Source organism: Physeter macrocephalus, chromosome 20 (assembly GCF_002837175.3).
Source record: "Physeter macrocephalus isolate SW-GA chromosome 20, ASM283717v5, whole genome shotgun sequence".
Classification (NCBI taxonomy): Eukaryota; Metazoa; Chordata; class Mammalia; order Artiodactyla; family Physeteridae; genus Physeter; species Physeter macrocephalus.
In genome coordinates, this window is record NC_041233.1 from 11110634 (window position 1) to 11121684 (window position 11051).

Consider the following 11051-nt stretch of genomic DNA (forward strand, 5'->3'; position numbering starts at 1 on the left):
GCTCAATGCAGAGTTGCCATAAACCTTCAATTTGTAAAAAAAAACAACAACACTCTACATCTACAAAGCACAATAAAGTGAAGTGCAGTAAAACGAGGTATGCCTGTACATAAAATTAGGGAACAAGCATATTGGCTACAACAAATTTCACTGACAATCCGTGGTCCTTTGATTTGCTTTTGTCTTAAAATCCCAACTTTTAGTGGTCTTTTATTGATATAGAAATATTCAATAATTTGCACAATATTTTAAAATTTTTTATCAGTTTCTAAGTTACTGTGTAAGATTTAACTTAATGTATCAGTTAATGGTCTATCAGAAGATTATATTCTTCTGCCTGGAAGTCTTCATTAAAAAAAAGGAGGGGGCTTCCCTGGTGGTGCAGTGGTTGAGAGTCCGCCTGCCGATGCAGGGGACACGGGTTCGTGCCCCGGCCTGGGAAGATCTGCGCGTCCGGGGCCTGTGCTCCGCAACGGGAGAGGCCACGACAGTGAGAGGCCCGCGTACCGCCCCGCGTACCGCAAAAAAAAAAAAAAAAAAAAAAAAAAAGGAGGTTTTTGTGGGGGGAACTTCCCTGGTGTGCAGTGGTTAAGACTCTGCACTCCCAATGCAGGGGATCCAGGTTCGATCCCCGGTCAGGGAACTAGATCTCACATGCATGCTGTAACTAAGAGTTTGCATGCCACAATTCTAAGGCGCCCACATGCCGCAACTAAGGAGGCTGCCTGCTGCAACTAAGACCCAGCACAACCAAAATAAATATTTTTTTAAAAGGAAAGGGGCTTCCCTGGTGGTGCAGTGGTTAAGAATCTGCCTGCCAGTGTAAGGGACATGGGTTCGAGCCCTAGTCCGGGAAGATCCCACATGCCACAGAGCAACTAAGTCTGTGCGCCACAGCTACTGAGCTCTGCACTCTAGAGCCCGTAAGCCACAACTGCTGAGCCCACGTGCCACAACTACTGAAGCCCACGCATCTAGAGCCCGTGCTCTGCAACAAGAGAAGCCACCGCAATGAGAAGCCCACGCACCGCAACGAAGAGTAGCCCCTGCTCACTGCAACTAGAGAAAGCCCGTGTGCAGCAATGAAGACCCAACACAGCCAAAAATAAATAAATTGATTTTAAAAAAGGATATTTTTTGATGTTTTATAATACAAAAATATCAAAACGAAACTCATTAAAAAAAGTTTTATTATGGAAAATTTCAAAAATACAGAAAAATAAAGAGAATAGTATAATTTAAAAAAAAAAGAGGGAGCTGACCAACAAAGATGAAAATGCAGCAAATAAATGAAAAGTGATAATGCTGGGAGTGAAACTGGAATTGAGTATAAATGGAGTTGCAGAAGAACTAGCTAAATGGGGGCATGTTGACACTGCTGCTGTTCAGGATACTAGATCTGCAGCCAGAGGAACTTGTTGAAGGGGAACTGATCAACAGAAATGAGGAAAGTGTAACGAAAAAGATGAAGGTGTCCTAGAGGATGTGATGCTGGCAAAAAACCTTCACATTAAGGGATTCTTGGAGATATTTTAGGACATAAAAAGTGGAAAGGATACACAACATTGTAAATCAAATGTACTTGAATAAAATAAATTTTTTTAAAAGTGGAAAGGATAGGGACTTCCCTGGTGGCGCAGAGGTTAAGAATCTGCCTGCCAATGCAGGGGACAAGGGTTCGAGCCCTGGTCCGGGAAGATCCCATATGCCTCGGAGCAACTAAGCCCGTGTGCCGCAACTACTGAGCCTGTGCTCTAGAGCCCACGAGCCACAAATACTGAGCCTGCTCACCTAGAGCCAGTGCTCTGCAATAAGAGAAGCCACCGCAATGAGAAGCTCGCGCACCACAACAACGAAGAGTAGCCCCTGCTAACTAAAGAAAGCCTGTGAGCAGCAACAAAGACCCAACACAGACAAAAATAAATAATAAATAAATAAATAAACTTTTAAAAAAGTGGAAAGGATACAATGTTGCAAGCTGATCCAAATTTATAAAGGAGTATGACAGTTCACCAAGGCATTGAAAAGATGCTCGCTCTATTATTGTAAATTATACAATGAAAAGAAGAAGCAAGCATTCTTCAGACTACTCTTGGGAAGTTTTTACAAATAAAACACTTTAGGGAATTCCCTGGCGGTCCAGTCGTTAGGACTCCGAGCTTCCACTGCAGGGGGCACGGTTCGATTCCTGGTCGGGGAATTAAGATCCTGCATGCCACACGGTGCTCTGCAACGGGAGAGACCACAACAGTGAGAGGCCCGCGTACAGCAAAAAAAAAAAATGCTAACACATATATATAGAATAAAAAAAAAAAAAAAAATTAAAAATAAACCACTTTAACGCAGACGTAGAGAATGAACTTGAGGACATGGGGAGGGGGAAGGGTAAGCTGGGACGAAGTGAGAGAGTGGCATGGACATATATACACTACCAAATGTAAGATAGCTAGCTAGTGGGAAGCAGCCGCATAGCACAGGGAGATCAGCTCGGTGCTTTGTGACCACCTAGAGGGGTGGGATAGGGAGGGTGGGAGGGAGACGCAAGAGGGAGGGGATATGGGGATATATGTATACATATAGCTGATTCACTTTGTTATACAGCAGAAACTAACACAACATTGTAAAGCTACAATAAAGACATTAAAAAACCCCACGTTAATGCTCAAGTTTTCTAATAAGCTATAGAATACAAAATAAATATCATTTTTCGTACGGTTTTTTTTTTTTTGTGGTATGCGGGCCTCCCTCTGTTGCGGCCTCTCCCGTTGCGGAGCACAAGCTCCGGACGCGCAGGCTCAGCGGCCATGGCTCACGGGCCCAGCCGCTCCGCGGCATGTGGGATCCTCCCAGACCGGGGCGCGAACCCGGTTCCCCTGCATCGGCAGGCGGACGCGCAACCACTGCGCCACCAGGGAAGCCCCACTGTTTTACACTTTTTTTTTTGGTGTGGGGAGAATTAGCTCACCTTTTAATTGAGAGTGTGAGAAGGAAAGAGTAAACATGTTAACTTTAGCAGCAAGAATGCTGCTCTAAGGATTATGAAAGACAAATTGGCTTTTATCCCATTTGATGCCAATATATGTGTATACAAGTCATAATCCACAAGGAGTGTTTAAGGGCAAAAATGTAGCTTCTTAGCATACAAAAGCTAATGAGCATTTGAAAAATATTTGCACTTGGAAATTAAATAAAACCTTAGTAACAGGGCTGTGTGCGAGTCTGGTGATATCTGCTCAAGAAGGGCCCTATGCTGGCGCCAGAGGAACATTGCTTTGTCTAGGTGTTTTTATACTGCAGAGCTGGTTGGAAGACAGGTCACAACTGGAAAAGCCAAAGAAAAGCTTCCATTAATTTCATCTTATTTTAGGGTTCTGGTTCTTGGAAATCTTCAGCTTCCGTCTAAGAATGTTGGTCTGTGTCTTCCCAACGGAGACTATTTTTCTTGGTTGAGCTTTTCTTTTTCTTTTGATTTTATCTCCACCATTTTTTGAGCTCTTTCAGCCCACCACTTTTTCCAGAAATGCTGGAAGAGGACCACCATAATTACTATTCTGACCATCAGTGCACAAGCTGAGCCGATGGCCAGAGCAAGGAAGTGGATCTCAGAGACACGTACAGTGTTCATGCTGAGCCAGATCTCCCCTATCAGCCCATCAACATCAGATGAGTTCTTCACCTGGTAGGTTTATGTCCTACTGTCATCAAACTGCAGCTTCCAGAGGATGATGAAGACATCATGCCGGCTCGGGGTTCCCGTCCCAGACAACCTGGTCCTTGAAACGCCCACTCATGGGTTTGAAGGGATCCACATGGTAGTCGAAAACAAACTGCTCAGACACCCCCACCTCCAGGTCACTGTTAGCGCATCAGCCATAGGGGCAAAGCTGGAGAAAGTGCACAGAAGATAAAGAGAATTAAATTGTTCTGTTCTTGCATTTAGAGAGTGTACCATAAAGCTCAGGGATTTTTATTCTTAAGAATAAAAATTCTCGGGGCTTCCCTGGTGGCGCAGTGGTTAAGAATCCGCCTGTCAATGCAGGGGACACGGGTTCAAGCCCTGGTCCAGGAAGATCCCACATGCTGCGGAGCAACTAAGCCCTTGTGCCACAACTACTGAGCCCAGGCGCCTAGAGCCCATGCTCCACAACAAGAGAAGCCACCACAATGAGAAGCCCATGCGCCGCAACGAAGAGTAGCCCCCACTCACCACAACTAGAGAAAGCCCGTGCTCAGCAACAGACCCAGTGCAGCCAAAAATAAATAAAATACAATAAATTTAAAAAAAAAGAATAAAAATTCTCGGGAGTTCCCTGGCAGTCCAGTGGTTAGGACTCCATGCTTTCACTGCCGAGGGCCCGGGTTCGATCCCTGGTCTGGGAACTAAGATCCCACAAGCTGTGTGGCACAGTCAAGGGAAAAAAAATGAATAAAAATTCTCAGGAGTCACATATAACTAAAGACTCTGAGAATAGAAAATTTGATTAAATCATGTAGTAATCAAATACAAAGATTACTACAAAAACAATACAGCTCCAGTCAATCCTTGTCTAAAATATATTATCAAGCACCTGTGAGCAACCCTAAATTGTACTGAAAACTGTAAATAAAAGCCAGCCACACTTAGGCCCTAGAGGGAAAGTCAAGAGCAAACCTTGATAATGCTTCCTGTCACTCCTTCACCCTAAGATTTTGAATGTCTGTGCTCTTCACAAATGAGACAACTTTATAAAAGCTGCTTTTAAATTTCAGACGTTGGATCACAGTAAATTCAGTGTGAAATAATCCACTGTGGGATAAAAGTTCACTGGGTTGACAAATGGAGTTAAGGAAGTCTCTGGTGCCTTCCTTCTGAGAAATACTACACCCACAGAGTTTCAGTGGATGGCTAACACCTCAGAAGGCTACACTTCCTTCTGTATACAAGTGAAACTGCCTCAAGGAAACGGAAGCTTTTTTTCTGAATTGATTAGTATGAGTACCACACTTTAAGACTTAAATAACAGGTTCTAACCCTCCAGGTGGAGTGAAGAAAGGCAGTGGCTTAGAGCAGAGATGGAGCCCCAGGGCAGCCCTTTCAGAGTGGTAGCTGAAGATAGTAGGATTTCTGGTTCTCTTTTCCCTTCATCTAAAGCTGCACTGTGTGATAAGGGGGCCATTTAGCCACATAGCCTTGTTGAACACTGGAAGTGTGGCTAGTATGACTGAGGACCTGACTTTTTATTTTGTCAAGTACACAACATAACATTTACCATCTTAACCATTTCTAAGTTCAGTAGTGTTAAGTACATTCGGTATTGTGCAACCAATCTCCATAGTTCATTTTTATCTTGAAAACCTGAAACTCTCTGCTTATTAACAACTTCCCATTTCCTGCCTCCCCCCAGTGTCTGGCAGCATCACCATTCTAATTTCTGGCTCTATGAATCTGACTACTTTTGATACTTCATGTAAGTGGAATCATACAATACTTGTCTTTTTGTGACTGGCTTATTTCATGTAGCATAAGGTCCTCAAATTCATGTTCCAGAATTTCCTCCCTTTGTAAAAAGGCTGAATAATATTCCCTTGTCTGTATACACCACATTTTGTTTATTCATTCATCTGGCAATGGACACTTGGGTTGCTTCCAGCTTTTGACTATTGTAAATAATGCTGCTATGAACATTGGTGTACAAATATCTCTTGAGACCGTGCCTTCAATTCTTTCGGTTACATATCCAGAAAACAGAACTGCTGGATCATATGGTAATTCTTTTTAAATTTTTGAGGAGTTATCATACTGTTTTCCACAGCAGCTGCACCATTTTACATTCCTATCAGCAACACACAGAGTTCCAATTTCTCCACATCCTTGCCTTAGTGTAAATTTAAAACTCATAATTCAGTTATGGAAAAACTTTTTAAGTATGTTTGGAACAACATGGATATAGGAATCTGCTTTTTCAACTGTAAATTTTATGAAATCTAAATATACATTAAGTATTCCTAATAAAAATTAAAATTCCTGACTTAAAAAATATATGGAGATGTGCTGTAAGTGGAAAACACACACCAGGCTTCAAAGAAGAAAAAAAGAACATAAAATGTCTCATTGATAATGTTATATATTGACTACATACGACATGATATTTTTGATATGTTGATCCAAATAAAACTATTAAAATTAATATTACCTGTACTTTTATTTTTGTAAATGTGGCTACTAGAAAAAATTTAAATTACATTTGCAGCTCACATTATATTTCTATTGGACAGCACTGCTACAGAGGTAGCTACTACCACTCGTACCACATAATGAAAGGCATCAGATTCTGGAACACAAACTCCTTCTTTTTTTTTTTTTTTTTTTTTTTTTGCGGTATACGGGCCTCCCTCCGTTGCGGCCTCTCCCGTTGCGGAGCACAGGCTCCGGACGCGCAGGCTCAGCGGCCATGGCTCACGGGCCCAGCCGCTCCACGGCACGTGGGATTCTCCCAGACCGGGGCGCGAACCCGGTTCCCCTGCATCGGCAGGCGGACGCGCAAACACTGCGCCACCAGGGAAGCCCAGCCCACAAGCTCCTTCTGCAGTCCAAATTGTTGTAAGTCAAGCAAGCCCTTTTTTTCTTTTTTTAAAAAATAAATTTGTTTATTTATTTTTGGCTGTGCTGGGTTTTCGTTGCTGCGCACGGGCTTTCCTTAGTTGCGGTGAGCGGGGGCTACTTTTTGTTGCACTGCGCGGGCTTATCATTGCAGTGGCTTCTCTTGTTGTTGCGCATGGGCTTCAGTAGTTGTGGCACGCGGGCTCAGTAGTTGTGGCTTGCAGGCTCTAGAGCGCAGGCTCAGTAGTCGTGTCACACAGCCTTAGTTGCTCCGCCTGCACCAGGGTTCGAACCCGTGTCCCCTGCATTGGTAGGCGGATTCTTAACCACTGCGCCACCAGGGAAGTCCCCAAGCAAGCCTTTTTCAACCTCTCTTCTGCCCTTGATATCTATATGCATCTTTCTTTTACTACAGGAGGATTACCTGAATGAAAATTTCTATCCACTGTTACTGTGAAAAGCTGGACTATTATACTTAGTCCCTCAGTGACTATCTGGGGTCCAGGCTTGAGTATCCTATTTTCTCCGTTTTGTTGGTGTATCATAGCCTGATGCCTTCCATTACAGTTATCAATTAACTCCTGTGCCTGCGTCATGGCTGGGGGCTGTGTGACAACACCACACCACAGAAAGCTCAGGAGATGTGTCCATGTGTTTGCATAGTCGAAAGAGGCATGTTCATTTCTTCTCCTTCGACTTCACAGTGCTTCCTTGACACAACTTCTCCTGTATCTTTGTGATTCTTACCCACTTACAGCTTATTTCCACTCTGAAATCAGTCAGGAATCTTACTTTTGTCTATGTGATGACAAAATAGTGGGGCAGGACCTAGACCAGGTGTGGTCACTTTCAGTGACTGTGGCTACAATTCCAGAGGGGTTGAGGGGCGGGGAGCGGGGGCTATGGGGCCCCAGGAAGGAACCCTGAAATGTCAGATAGGGAAGATCCAGAAGCTGGAATTGAGGCAGAAGAGCTGTTGTGACTAGAGGTGTTGCTCTTGACTACACCTCTTCTCATTTCAGTTGCTCATACTGGGGTCACTCTAGATACAATAACCATCACCCCAGTTCAAAGCAAAAATAAGCCTTCTCCCTAAAGGGTAAATTGGGCATAAGCTTTTTTTCTTTTTAAATGGTTCTTTTCTTTTTAAAAATTTATTTATTTGGCTGCATCAGGTCTTAGTTGCGGCACGTAGGCTCTTCATTGTGGCGTGAAGGCTCCAGAGCGCACAGCCTTAGCTGCCTCACAGCTTGTAAGACCTTAGTTCCCCGACCAGGGATCATACCTGTGTCCCCTGTATTGGAAGGCGGATTCTTAACCACTGGACCACCAGGGAAGTCCCTGGGCATAAGCTTTTTTTAAATAAAATTTTTATTTTGGAATAATTTTAAGTCTACAGATAAGTTGCAAAGATAGTACAGGGAGCTCCTGTATACCCTTTAGTTTTTTTCCTGTATTTAATGTCTATATAACCATGGCACATTTGTCAAGACTAAGAAATTCACATTGGTATAATACTCTTAATTAAACTATAGACTTTAGTGATTTTACCGTTTATGTCCTTCTACCGTTCTAGAATCCAAACCACAATCCCACATGGCATTTAGCATATAAGCCTTTCATATACCAAGATCTTGCCCCATTTTATCATTCACATTGTTTGTTTTGATTTCTCGTTAAAGTATAGGCTCTAAAGTTTTGTATGGTTATGTACAATTCATAAATGTAAGTTTATTCATACTGGTGATGCCCACCAAAGACTACTGAAACATACTTATGGTCAAACAACGAAGGGTTAACTGCTATAGTGAGGGAGACCTGACACTATGGGCAACCATGCATCTCAGGAAAGGGGTGTTAAAGAGGGCTTATTATAGTGCTTGGGCTTGTGTTAGGTGATTTTGGGGCAGGCCCAAGGAAACAGGGGTCTGCTCTGGTGCTGTCAGAAAGCTGGGCAATTCAGTGATTCGCTTAATAGTTTTTATGTGGAAAGCAAGAAAAATGGAGCAGGGCTAGAGTAGTCATTAGTGAAGCAATAGTCACTCATATAAGCTAGGGAAGGGATGTTTGGTCATCTTTTTGTGGTTGCAGTGTCCATCTGCTTAGGCACGATTAGTCTTATTTTCTTCACCTTCCATCTCGTCAGAGACCTCATCTGACATCAAAATTCCATGACGTCGCTTATGTATATCAGGGCATTCAGGCCAGCTACCAACGGTGGCTCTGGGGGCTCCTTTACTTCTTAGAGCTGAACCTGATCATAATTAAGATGGAAAGCAAAAGGAGGTTGCTTAGCAGCTTTTGCTACAGGATATGACAACTGTTGGTCCCTGACACTGCTAATTCGACACTGTACATGTGCTTAACAAATAACTCGTCGCCAAGGGCTGGAAAGTTCGATCTTTTTCAGAGCAGAAACACGGCTGGTTTGGAGGTGGCAGGAACTCAAATGACACTGAACTGGCGTGCGTGTTTCTTCCAGAAGTGAAGGTCTTAGTGGTGACATCCTCTGCCCCAGCACTTTGTCTCTGAGGACCAGGCCTGAACCGAAAGCCCTGCGGACGTGAAGCAGGGGTCACCAAGCCCCTGGGGCCGCTACCAGTCCCTATCCTGTTAGGAACCCGGCCACACAGCAGGAGGTGAGCGGCAGGCAATGAAACTTCATCTGCTGCTCCCCAACGCTCACATTACCGCTGAACCATCGCTGGAACTACTGCCTGAACCATCCCCCCACCACTCGTATTACCGCCTGAAACTCCACCCCCCAAAAACTGTCTTCCACTGTCCCTGGTGCCAAAAAGGTTGGGGACCACTGGTCTGAAGGAACAAGCCGAGGGAGCCAGGCGAGGTCCCGTGACCCTGCGGAGCTGCGACCCAAGACCTGCCAGCACAGCCTGCAGCCGCTCCTCAAGTTCTACCTCTGGAGACGCCATTATAGGTCTCCGCTGTTCCCGGTTCCCTCCTTCCTTCTCAGCAGGAAATGACTCTCATTTCCTTCTACCACGCTGGTCTTCGATCCAGGCGTCCTTTGGGCTCACTGTCTGGGGGACTCTCCCAGTCAGTAGTTCTATAAGCTCAGGCTTGCCTCACAAGCCCTCCCCTCCCCGCGAGCAGCGATCACCCAGGTGCCGCGCCTCCCTTCCCTGCAGCACCCGGCTCTGCGAGCCCCGGCCCCGCCCTGCGCCTGGCCGACTAATCCCCGGCTCCGCTCCGGACGCGTCACAATGGCGCCTTCGTGGCCCCGCCCCCGGACGCCCTCCTCGGAGACCCCGCCCCGTCGCGGTCTTTGCGTCCTTTCGGCTCGCTTTCGGAAGTAGGATTGCGCCGCGTCTTCCTGGAGCAGAAGGTGGGGTTTGGCGAGAACCCGGAAGCGGGGCGGGGGCGCGGGTTCCGGGGGCTGTAGTTCCCGGATGCTTGGGCACAGGACCGACAGGGGGCAGAACACGCCGAGAGCCGAAGGGCTTCCGGAGACCATGCATGCACACGACGTGCGGGAGTTGTAGACTCCGGCCCGCCGAGCTCCTGACCGCGCCTCTCTTAAGCCCCGCCCAGGGGTTTCCATGGTGATGGTAAACCAGCCTCAAATGCGACTGCAGAGTTCCCCGCCTTTCACCCTCCTCTAGGTTCTCAGAGGGATAGGGACGACCGAGGTGCCGGATGTGGAGAAGAGCGGGAGCATGGAGACTCGGAACCCTAAGTGAAGGGTGGGACAGGGGCGGGACAGAAGGGGACGAGTTTGGGGAAAATCCCTTTTTTAGGGCAGGGATGTCGGGGAGTTCTGGACGGGTCCGCATCCTAGGACCCGGAGGTATGAGAGGTCTGCGCCAACATGTAGGGACACCTTTAAGGGTGTAGACGTGGTTGGAAGAAAGCTCTTTTTACTTTAGTTTGTTTTATTTCTTAGGGCAGTACATTCACATATTTAAAGACTCACAAACTTGCAGAAGACTTTATTACTCAGAAAGTTTTTCTCCTACCCATTTCCTGTTCCCTGAGGAAATATTTTCAAACCTTTGAATTTTTCTTCTCCAGAAGTTTTATTTCTTCCTTTTGTATCTACATCTCTTCTCTGTATTTTTCCTTCATCAGCTTCACTAAATTTGAATACTTCAATCTGAAATATTTCCTGATTGATTTCCTTTGCCTCCTGGTCACACTTTGCTGCAGCAAGTGTGTAGTCAGCCATTTGCTCTTCTCTTTTTCTAGTCATACCCTTGACTACATTTTGCACTGGTTCCTTTTTGACAACTCATCTTGGAATGAGCCTGAATTCAGCAGGTTGTGGGAGTGGGTCCAGGGCTTTGTCTCACGCTCTCATATTTTTCTTTATTATAAAGATTTGATTGTAGTTATATTTTCCCACTTTAAAAATATGACATATACACGATATATTGTAAAACATATCTCGAAGGTGTAAAGAATACTACTCAATCCGGGATCTGTGTATCCACCACTAATCTTAAGAAGTAGT

General features: G+C 45.2%; 1 pseudogene; it reads right to left on the reverse strand.

Annotated features, from left to right (window-relative positions):
• Nucleotides 1-3433: 3433 nt before the first annotated feature.
• Nucleotides 3434-3952, reverse strand: LOC102985263 (myelin protein zero-like protein 2; annotated as a pseudogene).
• Between the last annotated feature and the right edge of the window lie 7099 nt (nucleotides 3953-11051).